The sequence below is a fragment of the Anopheles funestus genome, chromosome 2RL (assembly GCF_943734845.2).
Source record: "Anopheles funestus chromosome 2RL, idAnoFuneDA-416_04, whole genome shotgun sequence".
Lineage (NCBI taxonomy): Eukaryota > Metazoa > Arthropoda > Insecta > Diptera > Culicidae > Anopheles > Anopheles funestus.
In genome coordinates, this window is record NC_064598.1 from 90,300,057 (window position 1) to 90,319,943 (window position 19,887).

A 19,887-nucleotide genomic window follows, 5' to 3' on the forward strand; every position below is an offset into this window, starting at 1 on the left:
TAAAAGCAGCGTGTCTTAAGAACGCAACATTGCGCGGTGCGGTGTTCTACGAATTCTTCACTCCCTTGCGCAATGGCTGTAGTTTACAAATTCCTGATCGAACAAATGGACGAGAAATTTCGTGGCTGCAGAAGCTGGAAGACGATGAGGGAAGCGAAGGGAAACGATCACGATCGTGCTTTAGTTGAGAGCAGGGAAAAAGGAAAGAAACGCTTCGTACGATAAACAACTGTTCAATTGTTTTTTCGTGTGTGTGTTGATATTGTTGTAAGCTAAACATTTTTTTGGGAAGGAAAATGCACTTCATTTCGACAATCCCGACAAGCACGGAGCGTGGGATTCTGGTGGGAGTTGATGAAAGCACTCTAACCGTTAAGTGAAACTTGCTTAACTCAAAAGTCCAACGCCAATGGCTAGTCAAAAATTTGTTTCCAGGTCAGCTCGACGAGCACGCTACAGGTATCTGATTAGTTTGCTCTTTTAGCAAAGCTTTCCATTTACGGCCAACTATGAGAACTTCTTGTTCTTCCGTGTCATTTCACCGTGTGGTCTCGCTTTCGCGGTTCACGATAACCATGGTGCAATTTCTCTCTTTTCCTTTTCCTTTTGCAGAAATTCCCTCCATACAAACACAAGCGCGCGCAGTCTCACCTCACCTGGCAGAAGTTATCTCGCCGAGGCATTGGTGCGGTCCATAAGTGACTCCCACACAACGTAGCTGTTCATGCTGCTCTTAATCTTGGCACATTCCATAAACTGCAAAAAAAACACACAAACCAACGAACAAACAAAAACCCCCGTCCGCACTGCGGAACATATTCGCCAGCCAAATGTGGTCGTGGTCGCCCAAGGTTTCAGGGATAGATAAGTGCAGCGCATTGAAATTAATACACTGCGGGCAGTCGCTAAAGGTTTTGCACCATTTAGTCATGCTCAAATATCAAAACTTTAGTGCGATTACAAAAAAAAAATGCAAATTGGACTTCCTGGCGTGCATCTGAAGGCTACAGCACGGACACCGCTCCAGAACGACGCAAAACACTCGCACCGCCGCGTTCGGAGTGTTCGTTGGAGGAAGAAGGAAAAAAAAGTGAAATTGATTTATTCGTCTATTGATGATGAATTATTTCCATCTCATCCAGGACGGGGGTCGCTTCCAGACCGACCATGCTAATGAATGCCGCCCCGAATGAATCACGCACGACGAAGGTGGTAGACTTTACGAAACCAAAAGTGAATCATATGGTTAGGAATTGTGTCTGGGAAGGGATTGCAACATACAACCGTCAGCAACGTTTGATTTTGAACGGCGATAAACTAGACAGCATCACAGCAAGATCCTTCCCATTAAGCACGGCTGAGTAGGTGACCTTGAACTTTTGCACAGTTTTTATTAACTTCGATGGGATTTTGTTTTCTTCTTCCTTCTTTAAGTTTTACATAAGTTTCTACGTAATTAGAAATACTTCAACTCATCGGTTGATTTTAAGGAGCGCAAGCTCATGCTTCTACGGAATGCATCAAACTGAACGTCTCCTCTGTGCGGTACTACAATTTCCCAGGAAATAGACGTCCGCCTGTGAAGAAGGCGATTTCAGCCCTGAAGACTGCTTTCAATGTTTATTTTGGTTTGGAATGTTTTTATCCCGCTTTTCGAACACGGCGGAAGGAATCAAAGCTTCAAAATATGGTTCGTGCGATGAGAAAATCAGGCCCAGTGGAATGCGCTCGCATCTTTCATTCTTATTAATTGCTTATTAACATGAGAGAAAGAGCAAACAGTGCCGAGCTGGTTGAATTTTGTTGTTGCTGTTGATCGTATGCAAACAAAAAATTGGAATGCTTCGGATGGTTTGAAGCTCGGCATAAATTTTTGGGTGAATAGAAACAGTTGGTGGTACACAGTTTGAAGGAGATTTGTTTTTTGTTCAAATCTGTTTAAACCAAACGCAAATTTTTGTAGTAAAGTTACATCTTCATACAACTAAATAAAGCTCTTCTGAAATATTAATCTTCTTAACCGTAGTTTCATATCCCATAAAAACATTTCCATCCCATCATCACTATCTACTTAAATCCATTGTGACAGGTCCATTCGTCGGTACAAGATGTCCTTTCAACATACCATTTGTTTGCTTTTCAACAACTTTCAACTACAGCACCAGGGAAGCCTTATCTAGCCAACGTTTCAATGCATCAGGCTTCGTTCGGTCGAGCAAGCCTGTCTGCTCCCCCAGGCCGATTGCTCAGCTGTTGCGAGCTGGGGTTAAAATTTTGCGCAATTATTTTTCATTTTGTCAGCATTATAATTACTCGCTGATGCGAACAGTTAGATAGCGGGGACCGGCTGACGCTTGTTTGCTATTTATTTTAACTTCCATCGCTTCACTAAGCGAAGAGGCCGCGGTTGTGTTTTTTGCTGATCCTTTGGAAAAGAAAAATGGTCGTAGTCACACACACACACATCGCCACAAGAAGCTACGGGACGATCGCGACAAAATGTAGAAATTGTTGCAAACGATCGGCGAGTGGTGAATGGATTGAAATGAATATTTTAATTATTTTCACCAGCTCGCGGTACTACCGCAAGGCGCCTGTGCTACCTACCGAACACACTAGTCGGCGCACGCCATCGTCCTCACGCGCAGTTTCGTATATGCCGAATTCGATCTGCAGCTACATCTACTTCATGCTCGGCTAGGTTCTCTCCATCATTCGCGTCCCGACCGTAACCAGTGACGTTGGATTAAGTTGTACTTGGGTTCGTTGTGTCTTGCGTTTAAGTCTTTCTATTTTAACCCATTCAATTTGCCGTTTCATTCCACCCCTGTATGAGGCTTTGACGAGGGTACGAAACACCTCTATGGGGTTTTTTTGTTGCGTCTCACCAAACCACATACCGGAGGCTAATCGGTGACGATATGCTAAGCGTGGTCGCGCGCTCGATCACTAGCGAGCTGGTGCGCGTGCGGATTGGGCGAGCAGAGGGGTCGAGGTATGCCGCGATCACAATCGCGATCCAGCGCCAGTAGTAATAAAAGTGTTGTTGCTGTTTGGTTTTTTTTTCCATTACACACGTTGAATGCATGCAAACGATAAGCGATCGGGCAATCGAAGTGTCTTGCGCTTTACACATTCTGGATATTTTAATTATCATTGCAATAATTTTAATTATTGTTACCACTTTTTTTCAACTCGGTGTATGTACCTTTTATGAAACCATATCGAATGAGTAGTAAAATGTCTAACACTTAGTGACTTGGCGACAAAAAAACGCACCCTTATCGCCTTTATTCTCATAGCTAATAGTTCACTGTTGCCATTACTGCCACTAGCGGGATTTAATCAGTCGTGATCGCGAAACATGAAAACAGCAAAGTGAGAAGTATTCTAAAAAAAACAGAATCGTAAACGCAATGGTGACAAAACAAAGCCAATCGAGAGAAAAAAACCACTCACCCAGAACGAACCGAACCAACCGGGTGCTAAATGGCAACGAAAGCTAAAATATACGCCACTAGGGTCACCCGGATTTGCTAATGTCTTAATTGGGATCGGTTTTCCGATTCCTCGTGCGCCTTGCAATCGGACTGCCCGCACGTTTGCACCCTGTCACCAAGGCACCATTTTCGTCGCCATCGTCGCATTGGAAATAAAATATGACTCAGCCGTGGCAGTGCAGTGGATTAACATTATAATTAACCTCCAATTAATTCACACGTTTCGCAAGTGGAAATAAACTCGCTCGCACCTCCTGAATCATGATCGCTCGATTGTGGCCAGGCATGGCGGAGGGTTGGCGTGGGCTGGAAGGTTGAAGAGGGTGGGCAGGCGAGCTGGTAGGCACCAACACCCATGATGCATCTCGTGGCAAGACGCGACTGCACACGCGTGGCATGCAGGCTGATTTTCATCCAAATTGGTTCCCACCAACAAACCACCGCCGTACCCGGACGCCGACCCCCGGTCACAGAATCGGACCTAAAAAACGATCGAGTTCCAAGGGGTTCGCCACAAAACGCTAAAGATCAGCTCCCCTCGGTTGGGTCGGTTTCGTGATTCGATCTTTTACCCCTTCCCTCCCTTCCTTCAAAAGGACCCCCTTCTGCACAAACCAGACAGTCAGACGAAGGTGAAACGAGCAACAACGAAACAAACAAAACGACAACACACACTTCATCGGGGAATCGGGATGAAAGCAGCACTACAACTACAGCGACACTAACCGCGATCGCAAAAATGCCAACTGCATTTGTGCCAGATCGTTTGCATCGATGATGTGCTTTTTTCCCTTTTACGCAGTGTCCTTTACCCCAAAACGGAAGGGTGGAATGAATGAAGAGAGAGGGAGGTCCACAGTGTGGCACTGTTGAGCGAAACGACAAAATTAAAATAAAAACAGTAACAAACGAACTGGCTAACGAAAACTGGAGAACACACCAACAACCAACAGCAAACGGAAGGTAAAAAAAAGCAAAACAAAAACGCATCACCCCGAAACGATCGTTACAAAAATGCAGTGAAAAGAGGAAATAAGAAAAATAATTACTACTGTCTTCGATTTCATTCAATTTGTTTCCGCTGCCGTGGAATGAGGTGGAAGGTAGCCGAGTGGGTGCCTTTTGTTTTTGGTTTTTCGAAGTGTAAAAGTGTGACCTTAGTATTTGTTTGGCCGAAAAGAAGCTCAACGCACGGTAAGAACAGGAACCCGCCTTATACATATCCTGCAGGCATATGGAAGCCCAAATCAATCTCTTCAATTAGAGCGATTGAGCATCATTTTGTTGGGGAACGAAAGTGCAAAAGGCTACGCGACAGAGAGCGTTTATAATAACTGTCATAAAAGCGGACTAGCAAAGGAATGTGTTTATTTTAAAAGCACCAATTTCTTAAAGAATGTTGGCCGGGTTTAAGCAGTTGGATATAATTAGGGATTCTGGGATCAATTAAAGTGTTCGAGAAAAATCACCATTCTAACAACGGTCGAGTAAAGCAATGATTTGCAATCATCTCTGAGTTATAATTTTACCGTAATAACTTTGCAATCTTTCTTGCTTTTGGGCTAATGTAATAGGACAAAACAATTTAATTGCAGCACCGGACATTTAAACGCCAGCAAGTGGCAACTCCACACTTTTATTCTTGTTCGTGAACATTCCTTACGTACAAATCCATTTTCCGCTTTTGATTAAGTTTAATCTGTAACAAAAAATCGTCTCCGTTGTTTAAAAGATTTCAAACAGGAAAAAAGCGAATTAAAATTAGCGTATAGAAATTTATTTTGTGTTAATAAATTTTGCAAATGCATCGTGTCCAAATGTAAATGGATATCTGTGCGCTTTTGGATGATATTTTGTTTGTGTTGTAATGTGTTTTTTGGTGAGCAATCTTACGGATACACCCGCTCTTTACCAACGCCATCCGAGCGGCTTCTTTATTCTGATATCGAAACGTTAATCCGGAAGATGTTTCGGTTGCCCGATTCACGCAAAGGATTGTAATGGGCGTCAGGATGTAACAAAACCGTTTATTGTACCTTTTTTTTACGGCAGCGCTTCTTCTGTTGTTTTAATGCGCTTTATGGTAACGATTCCGTTTGTGTACGTACGTTGGCAAATTTGCTAACTCTATTTTTTTTCTTTTGCTTTGCTTTCGGACGTTAATTTGTTTACCGTCGACGCCAATCGACAACGGCACCGTTTTGTCTTGGCCGAGTGTCTTGTTCATTCTGTCACCGGTAGAAGAATGTGCCGGCCGATGTAAAACGACACGGTAGCGTTCCATCAACCATGGCCCTGCAGCAGTGCGAAGCTGCCGAGTGTCGAACAAATTGTTTGTAACATGACTATGACAGGCAAATGAACTAGTGACTTGAGGTTAAAAATATGTTTATGTGCTCTCTGAGCAACAACAACAACAAAAAATCATCCCAAAAAAGTCGAGTGGTCAATCTGCTTCTTCCTTCAGAGACGGTGAAACACTATATCCGATGGCTACAGTTTTGCCTTTCATTTGGTGTGCGTATGCGCCGGCTGACAAATTGAACGCCAAAAACCGTTGCAAACTGCATCGTACGTGTGGCACCATTCGCTTGCTGTGGTTTCTCGACAGCAAAACGTCGCAACGAAATAGCACCGAAAGGTGGTTGAACTAGAGGCAAACGGTAACCCTAAACCAGAGCCCATTTTCGTCAATCTTGGTCCTTATGCTCTGGAAAGTATTATTTTTCCAACATATAATAGTGAGAGCTTCGTTAGAATGTGCAGCTCGGCTTAACAAAATGTAAGTTTTTTTTATGGCTAATTTGGTTCCTTGTGTTCGTTGATATTACTGGGTTTACAGCTATTTTTTCGTTTAGATAAAGGGCTACTTCAACAACACAGATATTTGTCCATTATTTGTTAAAATAGTCTTTCCATTGATAGCTAAAAATGATCTGTAAAACTCTACATTAAACTTAATTATTTATTCACTAAAACAAGAAAAATGTTAAAACTAGCTTCTACCGACTGTAATTACTTCATAGAAAATAAAATTTTCCAAGAAATTGAGTTCTGTGTGGATTAGGAAATTTCAAAACTACTCACATATGGTTCTAAGTTATTGAAGTCCGACAAATCGAATGGTAACTTACCTTTAGATAACTTACCTTTAGGTCATCCTCCAGAACTTCGAAGACTTGATAGGTTTGAATTGAGTCAGCTCGTTGGTATGTCTACTGAAATCCAGTGTCCTAAGTGTCCAGTCATCATCTAAAATGGCAAAAATATATAATTTGAAGATGAGTCACTGTCACGCATCTCGGGGCACTCTATCTACACTTAGAGACCTAACAGCTGTTCCAATATCTGTTTAGTTAAGTAAACGATTAGCCAATAATTCCTGGCAGATACTGTAGAATACATTAATATAAATATTAATTTCTTTAAATCGTAATCAATTTACGAAACCTTAAAGTTACACAGGTAGATTTAATTGATAGATTCAAAAAGTTTATCTATCCCCCAATGTACATCTATATCCCCGACTGCTCAACACTCGCAAAACAGCGAGTTCTTCAACAATTGCGTAAATTATCTTGCAATCAACACACAATCGACAATCCTACTCATAATGCATGCTAATCCAACAATTGAACCACATTTCATTGCCGCAGCAACCAAATCGGCGGAACACATTTCAAAATACTTCGTGAAACCACCAAATCATGTCCGTTTGCATTGCTCTTGTAAAGTCTAGCGAGCAAAATAAAAAAGCACACACACACAAATCAACAACGCGGGCGGACCAGGCGGAGTCAAGATGTCGAGATTTTGATTTAACGATCTGGGACGGTGATTTAGTCATGTCAACACCAACCGCCGACAGTTTCTGGGTTTCTATGACGGTTTATTATTATTATTTTCCTTCTACTGACACCCGCGTGTGTTGAAGCTTTTCGACCCCGGGAACAAACATTCACGCGGGAACGCACCCCAGTGCTGGAACCAGAAACCACTCGGATCGTTATGAGCAACGAGCTGGAGCAATGGGCGTTATGCATTGTAACATTGTGCGCTGGCTATTTCAGGGAACAAAATAAAAAAGATTTATTCCACAGCACACACAGCGAAACCCGCATACCCCGCATGTTTTATTCTTCCGCTCGTCCCGGACCCATCGTCCGAGCGTGCAATAAAAAGTGAAACCATACTCAACCAGCCGCCAGAGGTTGTGCAGCTGTTAGCTGCAGCTGCTGTCGCGCTTTTGGCAATGGTGCTCTGCCACCGTTACCCGATCGACACATTGTTCGTCCTTCTTCTACTTCGACTGTCCGGAAAATCGAGCTGCCACGTGGGTTTTGTGCGAAATCTCCATAAAAAGTAGACACACACACACACCGTCTGGTCTGCCCAGGCTGAAGGGAAGCAAAAACAAACATGCTCCAAGCCGGCCGGCCCACACTCGGAAACGCAACGGCGTCGTAATGCATTCGCATATTTGCCAGCGAGTTTGACAAAAACCGATTGAGAAAGCGCGCTCGCACTCATAATGACGCATGGAGCATAACCTGGGGCATAACAGCATAGCATTGCTGTAGCATTAGTCAGCGACTGATTTCCGGCTGAGGGGCATTCCGATCGATTACGTCGCCAAGAAGCTATGTAGGATAAGGAAATGACTGAAGAAAAACAGTTGCAGCTTTTGAAGGTCGAAGGTTCGTCGCTTGTATTGTATTCGATTACTGATAAAAACCCATACGATCGGAATGTATTCCGAATGGTAGTGATTGATTAAACCAAACAAAAAGTTCTTCTTCACAGTTCTTTCTTCGATCACAATTTTCCATTCTTCTCTTCCAGCAACTGGATTGAACCGTTCCGTTAAGTTCCAGACGCAAATTCCAACCATCCATTAGAACTGCTCTACATCGGTTTCATGTCCACATGGGAGAACGCACGGATGACAAATTCAATCATGTCAACTGTAAAAACCATCCCAAACTCGAACATGTGTATACTGGTGTGCGTTCACAAACGAAAGCAACAAAGCCGTGCGCACAACAACGACAAAACAACAAACAAAAAACATCATAATTAATAGACACAAAACGATGGACATTAAGACAAGCAATTAGATCGAACGATACGATAGCAAGCGGGTATTTGAAAAATGATCCCCACGTTCGGTTCCAGTGCGCGGATCCAACCCGGGATGGAACGGTTTGACTCTCGTTTCGGATCGACTAGGGATCAAAATTTGAGATTCGAGAAAAAATAAATAAACCTGATTCGCCCGTTCGATCAGCAGATACCGGCCAGGGAACATTTGAAAGACACGAGGTGGTGGCGAGAAAGCATGGAATGGGAATGGAACGAGAGTGAACTGGAGATAATAAAATGAAGGATGAAGGATGGTCAACGTCGGTTGATCGATGGCTACTGCGCGGTTGAGACGCTCACCGTGGCTTCTAAAAATCCTTAACAAACACACACACACGCGCCACCAAACATGCTCTCCAGGCTATGTCAGGAAAATAAGCAGAACGAGAACGAGAGAAACAGACGCTCGCTTCTTAGTCCTTCCCCAATTCCCATTCCCATTCGACCAACGGAAGACCACTACAGGTTGTTTTTTTTTTGCTTTTGGGGCTTCACTTCTACCCCCGAAGTGTTCGATCCGATCCGAAGTGGTTAACCCTTGTAAATGAAACAAAAACATGACACTTGGCTTATGTTTGCTTCCATGCAGAAGCGTTACGCTTCTTGAAAAAAACAACAGCAAAAAAAAACCCTCCATACTTTAGCTGCAACCAAACGAGCAAGGAATCTTCACAAAAAGGACAAGAACAACAACACTAATAAGGCACTAACTGTTTTTTGGAAGGACTTTATTTTCTGATCGATCCCACTTGGTGACCACCGTGATCAGAGTTCGCTTTTTAATTTTTCACCCAAAAATTACGAAGAACTTCAATGCTGGGAAAACAAACGAACCCGTGTCGCTGTGCTGCGCTGGGTAACACCGGATAGATGTCATGGGGCTGAAAGATATCAATCATCATTTTCGTGGTTTGACATGCTGTGGCCGCACTTGTCAGGTGAGCAGGAGCGTTAGACATACATGCTGGTAGCCATCGCCCTGATGTACATCGATTGACAAAACAAGAAGGTAAGAGTGAAAGATCTTATCAGTTTCTTTGTCTAAGAGATAATTAATAGTTCATGTGGTGGTTTTTATATGCTTTGGTATGTGTAACAAATGCAATACAAGTATAAAAGTTAGTTTTTAGACATGTCTCTCTTGTGGTGGAAATTAACCTGGAAATTTCCACCGTACCGTGTTTAGCAAAGAAACATTGCACAAAGACCAACTTTCACGGTAATTACCTATTGCCAATTAAGAAAGTTACTGTTGCACAGTAAGCAAACATTGTTGCAAAGCAAACCATAGACCAAACGCAGCCGACAGTATTATTTGCTGATTGGGCCAGAGCTCAACTAGCGCAAGCTATTCAAATTCTCACGAGTATACCGTCAATCTTAGTTACCCCTCCTCGGAAACCCCACATTTTCCGGCCCGCCAAGAAAAGCGAAAACATTCAGTGACATTGTGATCCTACAAAGAACCCGGCGTTCGGGCATTCCGAGTGAAATGGAAAACCGAACAAACAATCCCTAGTCCGCGTTTTGTCTATCGTGCACTGGGATGGCGCCTAAAGTTTGCGAATGAAGAACGTACCCGATCGTGAACTAAACTCGCTCGCGGTACGCGCTCGAATCGTAATGAACTTTTAATCTTGCATAACCGGTGGTAACCGATTGGGAAACATTTATTGTGGCTGCCCTTTTCAAATTCAAACATGCGCTATGACTATGCATTGCGGGTCGCAAAAGCGAACCAACAAAACAAGGGACTTATTATAATGGTCCTGTTATTGTGTTTGTGTGCGTTATTTTTTTTTATATATTTGGTGCAGCTTTTCGCAATCTTTGGTGGGACAATTTATAATAGAAGCAATCTCTTTCGATACGGTCATGGGTAATGGTTCCAACATCTTCATCATTGAGGTGCAGTAGGAGTGCCTAAGGAGTTTGAAATGTGATTAAATTCTGTCTGCATTGATCACAGCTCGGTTTGAGATTTTATCAAACCGTTGTGATATTTTTTCTATTAGGCAGTTTTATTCTAACCCAGTTTTAAAAAGGTGCTTTTGATTCCTATCAACAAAACGTGTATATTCATTGACAAGATTTTCCTATATTTCCACCCCGCAGTACGGTGGCAAACAACTTCGATCGTGTTTACGATATTTACATACAATAAATGCTTCTATCTCATTCACTAACGGCCAACATCTGACAGACACACACGCTGCTCGCGTTTTCCATTTCGCAGTCCACAATACCGGCTCTCGCCGATGGTGATCGATTAATCTGCGCGAGTTAAGCAGTTCGCCAAAGCCAAGCACCCACCAAAATTCCCGACTTAAGCTTTATATACACACACAGCCATAGCTGCTTGAGCAAATGCGCTTCCATCTACATCACGCTGCACCTTATTTACATAAAACGCTGATAAGATCAACCAGCGAACCACATTTCTGAGCAACAACAAAAAAACAGTCGAAACGAGAGATACAGCAAAAAAAAAAACTATAGGATCTGAACCATTTAGAAGTGATTTGCATACGTGCATCGAGCGCAGGCCTGGTTGGAGATACGGGTTTATTAAGCTGTATTCGCAAATGTCTTTTTACCGATTTTAGCACAATTCGTAGGCGGTTGCGTTTTGAAAAAGTGGAAGACCGCAAAGAGCTGAAGCAAATTATTTGTGCTGTGCGGTACCCTGGTTGTCTTGTTTTTCATATTTTCATCATCCCCGCGCTACACGCTTCATTTGAATGCTCGGAACGACGCAAACCTGCAACCTGATTAAGGCTAGTTCCGTCGGCGACCGATACCATCGTTAGTGATCTGTCGATCATGCTTTAAAATTTTTACTGCACACCGCCAAAAGCTTTACCGCTCGCCGGGCGTAAAGTCCGCCAAAATACGCGTCACTAATGGTGTTTAATGGTGGTGCCTAATATTGGTTCGATTTTGATTTACCCTCTTGCTCGGTATTGGTTCCGCGATTTCAGGCCATTTTCCTTTCGGTACCGTCACGATATCGACAATGTGTGAAATTTCATATCAAAACGCGAAAGTTACCCGCTTGTAGCTTCACACACTCGTACAAACTCTAAAACGCCTTGTCGCATCGCTTTAACAAAACCCCGAGGAGCGGCACAGATTCGTTTCGGCCGCTCTTCAGTTCGCTTTTGCTGGCCGCACCCAAAAATCTTTACGGCCGGGCGTACATTGAAGCGATGTGAAGCGACGAACCGGGCGAACCAGAAACACACATAAACTCAAAAGTAGCTTTCTGATAGAGATATTAGACATAAAAACGCTACAAATCACCGCAAATATTTGGAGATATTTGGTCGCGGAGATTATAATCCGCCTGTGATGGTGGGCCGCCCCGGTTTGGGGTGGTTTTACGAATGATGCCGCCGCCAGCGGACCAGCAATCGGAGCAGCCCCCGCGGGTACGTTATGATTTTCTGGGTGAGGTTTTTCTTCCCCGTTTAATGGGTTCGTCTTTTTTTTCCCCCACCGAGAGCCGCTCGTTAAGCGGTTCGAACCTCCTGCGAAGTGCTTTGATCTTTCGTACCGGAGGGAGCGGCACGGTTTGGGGGGACGGGGAGCGCGGAGGTGTTCCGTTAATGCCAAACAAACCGCACCAACCTTCGCCTTCCGCTCCTCCAACACAAAGTCAGGGCTTTTCCGGAACCTTTCTTTTCTCTCTTTCTCCCACCCATATCATACCGCTTTATAACTCTAAAGGGGGGGGGGGGAGGAGGAGCGGGAGGTCTTTGGTGTCAACCGGCTCCAGTCAAACGTGGAATCGCATTTGGTGGATCGCTTTGCATAATCCGACTGTGAGATTCCGGCGGTCGATCTAGCGCTCGGTTGAGGTAAACTGCATGTTTACCAACCATCAACAAAAACGGCACCGAAAGCAAACTACCCTCGGTCCGGTCCCGGCCCAGGGTCAACAGAAAGCGCAACGACGGCACATCGTTTCGTACGCGGTGCACTTCCTGTGTGCCATCAACTCGCCGACATGGGCCAATATTGGTCAGGGTTTTTGTGTGATTTGCAATTTGCTGCACCCAAGCGAACGTTTTTGCATTCGGCATTCCCGAGGAGGACCATCGCCAATGCGCACGTTTTACAACTAATCAAATCAAGCCTGGTATGCCCTAGAGGTTGTTATAAAAAAAACCAACCGGCTGAGGTACTAATAAAGATGGACGGATTATTGCACCGGCAATGCAATGGCCAGACTCGCGGTATAAAACGCCACACCATAAAACATCGATGCAGTATAGTAAGATGTGCAATGCGCCGCGAACCGACATATTCTGATACAAGTCAATATAAATAAAAAAAAACACACGAAATGAAATGCAATCATCACCATAAAGTTAATTATTTTACCGAAAAATTCCATGCTTCGAAAACACTCACCAATGTGCGCTGGTATGTGCATTTTTCTGCGAAATGAAAAACAAAATCATAAATGACGCCTGTCTGACGGTGTTTTACATTCCGAACGCATCAACAATTTATCGCACTTGGACCCTTGGCCGGTGGACCAATAGGTCAACGCACCCCTAAACAATCGAACCGGCCGAACCGGACACGCAATGAAGCAATAAAACCGAGACAAATAACCGATCGTTTGAAGCATCGTCTTACCCCGGTTTGGGGTACGCCCGGTGACAGCATTAAGCGTTAAGCAACGAACCGCCCTCGCTACGTGCGCGCTTCCATATCGGTTCGGTATGTACGGCCGGCATCACTGGTAGCCATGAACCGTTTGTCATCGTGGCAAGTGGAGGATTTTATTTAAGTGCGTAAATAAATTCTAAAATTACAATATGCGTCGTCCGGGCAAACTTCCAGCTTCCATGCTGACTTTCACCGTATTCCCTGTGACCGATTCCAGTTTGCCACACAATGCAAAACAGTGAGACTTCCCGGTTTTGTCCAGAATTCAATTTCGGACCACTTGCCAGGTTGACCGATTCCTTAAAGGATGCCAGAATTAAAGGAGTAGAAGCAAGGCGCACGAATGGGGGTTAATAAAAAAAAGTATATACGCATACACCAGAAGAAGAGAAGAAAAAAAAACAAACCCCCACAAAAGGAGTCACCCAGCGCTTCCCGGACTGCTCGATCATAATTCAAGTGTAAATTTTTTCCGAACTTTCCGTAACACTCCCGCATGCTCCCGGGGATGGCCGACTTAAAGGTTGCTGGTCCTGATAGAGGCCCATCACCTCCTAGTGCGATTTAATCATTGCAATACATTAGGTCACTTGAGTGGCCCCCGGGTGGGTAGAAATCTCTCCCAGCGGTTGGAAGCTTCATTCGGTGCAAGGTTCTGCTTGGACAACCGAACCGTGTGCACTTCTACCCTTACGCCACCAGCTAAGGCACCAGCCAGCCCGCTGAATCTGGTAGTATTTTACTGCACAACAATAATCATAATATAAAGAAGAGAGAGAGAGAGAAAACACACAGAGACATCCTTTACATTTACGGTTCACTTTTTTGATTCAATTTCTTGTCTTTAATTTATCTCTACAGACGTCGCAATGGGTTTTTGTTTATTTTATCGACTTACTGTTTACTTTTTATTTTATTTTTATTATCCTTCTTGACGTTCCGAGCGAGGATGAAGCCTCGAACCGACCACTTACTGAGTGGGCCGAAATTGTTTAAATTCGCGTAACATTCCGAAATAAAACATTATTACAAATATCCTCCGGGTAAGCTCCGATCACACCTTTACCATCATCCACTTTCCGATCTTATCCATAATTTTTTTTCGTTGGACACCTTTGGTTAAACGCAATTTCCCATCGAACCGCATGCGTACCACAGGCTGCCGTGCCGGAAAAGAATTCAAATTGAATTAATGTTCGGCAAAGTGAGTGTAATTCATAAATTCGATCCGAATGGCAGTCGAAACCTGGGACTGGACGTGTGCACACGCAATGCCTCGGGGCGGCCTTAAGTGATGGGGTATCGGTTTTTGTAGTTCAGCTTCCTTCATAGTGGGCAGGTATGGGTGACAAAAAAGCTCACCCCCTTCCCAAAATCTCCACTCATAATTTAATGTAAAAAACCAAGCGTCTCCACCAAGGACAAACTGACGTGTCAATTGATTATGCCGCACTCAATGGGGCGCTAAATCAGCGTTAAATCAACCACAACTTCTTTTCCCTTTCCTTCCAACCATTCCTAAATCATCTTAAAATTAAAAAGAGATAAAAAAATCCAGCAACAAAATGTACCAAAGTGCCAAATGTGAAACAAAATGTGCAATCAACCGCATCAGCCTGGCTTCGAGACGTGTACGCCGAATTTAACGCCGATCAGTGCCATTTGACGCGCTGATCGAGTGATTTCAATCAAACTGCATCGTTGTTGCCGAGACATGGTTCCACTCGCCCCCATTCTTCGAAGACGAAGGGAGGGAGAGAATAAAAAACGCAACCACCAACTCGCTCGTGGAACAGGCCACAAAATTTGCAAGCAATCGTTCTAAATGATCATGATCAATCATAAGATCCCTTGTTTTTTTTTTTTGGTAAACTTTTGTAGAAACGTTTTCTCTTTTGGAGTTTTTTTTTCTCCTCGTTTTTAAACTCCCTCCACCCCCCTGTGTTCATGATTTCTCATTTCTGAAGCTCCTGCTGCTGCTGCTGTTGTTGCCTTCCCAATGGGAGGCATTATCGGTACCACGGTTTTGCACGGTCAAACCGTTTCAGGTGATGAAAAACGGACGGCAAAATACATTTTGCCACCTGCTGATTTGCAAAAATAAAACCATCTCAAACCCGGAAAAATTGGACAGCGGCGGTGGCGACGGACAGAAAATGGAATTGTGCTGTGGTGCTGGCTGAAATTGAAAGATGCAAAACAAAACAAATGCATAAACGCATTCTCGAAAGGCTTGAAATTGCATGAAATCGTTCACCCAAAAACCGACGAGATTAATGTTCATCCAAATAAAAATGCGCGCTGCCAAAGGAATGAGAAGCACACACAAAATAATAATAAAAAAAACGCCATACACAAACGATCAAAACCACACGATCAAGCAATAAGGAGAAGAAAAAACACCCCAACAAACTGCAACTGTATGCAACACTCTTCATTAGTGTGTGTTGGTATAGTGACTTTGCAAGCCATTTTTTTGGCCACAAAGCATTTTTGGCATTTTTTTAACTCACGGTGCTTGCTTGGGCAAACAAAACAACTCCAAAAAAAAAACACTCACGCCACCATCATCGATCGTTTTGTAGCAAAGCTTGTTCAAATGTTTTACTCCTTGTTTGTTGGTAGGTGGATCTCGACCATGTATATCGTATTTGCCGTAAAATATGATCTCATCGCAAATGCTTCCAGAACTAACCGACTGCACCGGTTGGTTTGGAATAATTTGTACAACAGATGTCATTTTTTATCGTACATCAGTGGTTGGGTTTGTTAAAAATCCTTTTTATGAATTTATTTGAATGATTCTTACATTCCTGCCTGCCTTTACCAAAAGCGAGGTTTCTTGTCAATCACATTGGTTGAGTGATGATTGATTTATGTGGGATTTTTTTTTCGTTTTTCGTTTGGTACTAATACGCTAAAGTCATGCGAGTTACTGGATGTTTTTTTGGATTATAACACAATGTAACCGCAAGAACAAAAAAAAATATCACTCTTAAGCTCTTCATGTTAATACGCTTTTACAATTCATGACCTTTGAAAGGTAGTTACCGCATATTACTTGCACAATATCGTTGAGTAAAAAATTTGCTATAAAAACGTTAAAAATATCATGCACTCAAACGACCTATTAAGGAAACCAACCCTCTTTTAGCAAAAGTTCACCCCCGAGATATGAAAATGACAAATATATTCCCAACTTTATGTTCACCTTCAATACTCCACTTGCACCGAACGGTCAGCGTATGATTTAACGCCGATTTATAGCAATTGAAACATTAGCGCTAAAAAACGATCGCAAATTAGCTAACCGTACGACACTTTACGACCCTACTGTTGTGCCTAGTACTGGGGTTTTTGGCCTCACCAAATAGGCCCACGATGTGGAACACGCATAAAACCACCATAAACTATGTGAAACATTTCCCCCCACAAATACCGTGAACCGCCGGAGAGAAAGAGTTAGCAGATCATGCGCCAACAACAAAAAAACACGCGACCGAGAAACGCATCATCAAATCACACCAAATGAACACCCAGGCATACCGACCCCTTCGATTTGGTGCACAATCCTTTCAAACAAACGCAAAAAAACACACACACGGTTCCAAAACGATCAGCTTCGGGACCCCTTCCGGCGACCCGGTTCCGGCGTTACATGCAGCACGCGAATAAAACACAAAATTTATCGTTCTCCTTTCGCAGCCCACCTCATCCCGGAGAGGTAAGCATCCCGAGAAAGGATTAAAGGATCCCGGATTAAGCTAGAATGCTAGCGAGCAGTTGCAGCAGAAGCAGGAGCACTAACTCCACCCTGACCTTCCGTTTATTTTTTTTTGGCATTGCGGAGCTGCAAAATATTTCTCAAGTCACCGGCACGACACAAGAATAATGCAACGGAGGTGCAACCCCAAAAAGAGAGATGTGAAGTAAATGCACAACGACCAAACCAAAAAAAAACCAGAGAGAAAAACACCAACTGCACACACAAGCCTACAATAAAAATTTCCAAAATTGAATGAATGCTTGTTGAACATTTGTTATTGTTATTCCCGCAATTCCCGCATGCGAGCTGCTTCCTTTCGCCAGCCAAACACCAACCCCACAGGAGGATCGGGCGGGAGAAGGCAAACCAGAAGCGGGCGGAAGAAATCCTGACAGTTACGATCGGTCGGTGCATGCCGGATGCCTGTTTAAAGCACCCTAGCAACGCATTTAACCGAAACGTAACGAGAAATGCCTCTGAACAAACTACACACAACGGGAACAACATCACAGCTCACCGAGTGCGAGTGGGTGCTTGCTTATAAACGGTCGAAAGTGTACCGTGGAAAAGGAATGTTTTAAAAAATATGACATAATCATGTTCCAATTGCAGAAACATGCTAAATTGATCATTTTGGTGGGTATAAAAAACTGGAGGGATAAAATAAAATAAACGATGCTGAAGAACGGTGGTACAAACGATGGATCGTTTAAAGCGGGATTTATTGAACATTTAGTTTGTTTTTTTTTTTTTTAAGTTCTGTGAGCTCAATCTAGTAAAGAATCTTTGATTTCTATTTACGTATTTGTTTTATAAACATATATACAACTTTAATATACAGTAACATTTAACTAAAGTTCTGTACGCAATTTTACCTTCGCGAAGACTAACAGCAAGGAAAAATCTTTAATCTAGTATCGGACGGTGTTCTGATGACGCAGTGTTGATTCTCAACTAAGCTGAGGTAACACCAGTCTTCTCTTGACTAATTCGCGATACGATTTCTCATGAACATGAACTCAAGATTTCTCTAGAATAATTCGTGAAAGTCCTCAGCACACATAGTGGGCAATGAGATAAAAAACACTTCTGAGTACTTCCAGAGTTCCCAAATCTCGTCTAGATACATAGCCTTCTTTGGGATAAGGGTTGCTACTAATGTCAACAGCTCCTCGTTCGTAATCCTTCTTGTTCTGAGAGTATTACCGACCTAGCAAACGATAAGTGTTGAGCGAAGAACTCGTTTAATGTACTTTCGAGATGCGTATGATCAAGAACTTCACAGACAACGACGTCCTGTATCCGTTGCAGAATTCAATTTCATTGACTAACTCTATGAGATGATAAACCTCGAAAGTTTTAACGTTTTTGTGTGAATATTGAAAAGAATAAACCCAAATATATTTCATTCTCCCAGCCAATCCAAAGATAGTTCCTAGGCAAACCACTCCCGAATCCCGAAAAACTATTTTTATTAATGTCAAACATTAATTTCCATACGATTTTTGCGGAATTATTGCACCCATTTGTCACCGATGATCATCTTTATTGCAAACAATTCTACGACATATGAGCTTACGAGACTTAAGGAGATTCACCTTCCATTCAATAAACTTCCATCTATCCACCTGCGTGAGCTAAAACCATCGCATCAATGGGACAACAAATATTATTCGCCCCGGATATGTGCGTCCCTGCCGGCTAAGCTGCCTCTCCGCCTCACTCTCTTCAACCACCTCCAAAAGCATAACAATGGGTTTATTTGTTTGTTTACCGTGCCTCTTCGTTTTCTCTTTTCCATTTCTATTCCCATTTTTATACTCCTCCAAGAATGCAATTTTGTAGAAACACGACTTTTCCATCAAGATGTCGCCAACGGGTCAGGTTAGAGAACCTGCGGGGGGATTTATCGGCCAATGCCTAGAGCAAAATAGTCTTCATTACTCATCTTAATGCTAGCAATATGGCTTAAGTACCCCCATCCGTGCTTGTCGATACGTTCGCACCCTCAAACGACAATAGACGATGGGATGGCATATAAACAAAACGTTCCACACGGTCCACGGTCAATCGCCGTCGGAGCACTCTTCCTTTTGCCAAGACTTGGGGAGACACACACAAAAAGATCCAAACTTCGTGCGGACTGCAAAAACTGCGTCCAGTGTCATTTACATAAATTTGTCGGTAAATGGAGACATTTTCCGTTGTTTTTTTTCTCTCTGTCGTCTTTTCTGCCATTTCAACTCTAGGTGGAGGGTATTCGATCGCGAAGCAACCACTATGAGCTGAATGTCCTGTGTCGCAAAGGAAATGTAAATGCAGATATTACGCTGAAAATAGTCGTACGAAGTCTATTTGTCATTTGGTAGTGTGCTATTCCTTGTTCCCTTGTGTGCTTTGTGTCATGTTGGACGATCGATTATCCACCCAAGCGGATGGCGTTCCGAGCGACTTCCATGAGCTTCAAGAATCTTTACGGCCTGTAAGCGCGGCCCGTGGACAGGTGTTTCGATGGGCCTTTGGTGAACGCATCAAGGGAAAACTTGATATATTCAGGGCTTAGACACACGTCGACGTCCTTCCAACCCTCTAAACATAATAATCCTCCATCCCATCCACCCACTCTCGCGCGCACATACACACTCACTCAATGATCGACCATTCGATTCAATTCAGTTGAGCTTTTTCGATCGTTAATTTTTATAAATGACCCCCGATAGTGGCAGTTAATTATGGCAATTTGTTAGCCTGATAGATTTCCCAATAGCAATTTGAGCTAATCGGATAGCACTTTGGATG

The 19,887-nt window shown here is 43.2% G+C and overlaps 2 protein-coding genes across 2 annotated transcripts in view; one reads left to right on the top strand and one right to left on the bottom strand.

Moving 5' to 3' along the window:
- Nucleotides 1-6,709, bottom strand: part of LOC125765661 (extracellular serine/threonine protein kinase four-jointed) — an 81,869-nt gene extending 75,160 nt beyond the window's left edge. Inside the window, exon 1 of the mRNA XM_049431027.1 lies at nucleotides 6,635-6,709. The gene's annotated coding sequence lies outside the window, so the exon portion shown is untranslated. The remainder of the gene's footprint in view (nucleotides 1-6,634) is intronic.
- Nucleotides 1-19,887, top strand: part of LOC125765666 (uncharacterized) — a 291,187-nt gene that overhangs the window by 141,305 nt on the left and 129,995 nt on the right. The gene's annotated exons all lie outside the window — the stretch shown is intronic.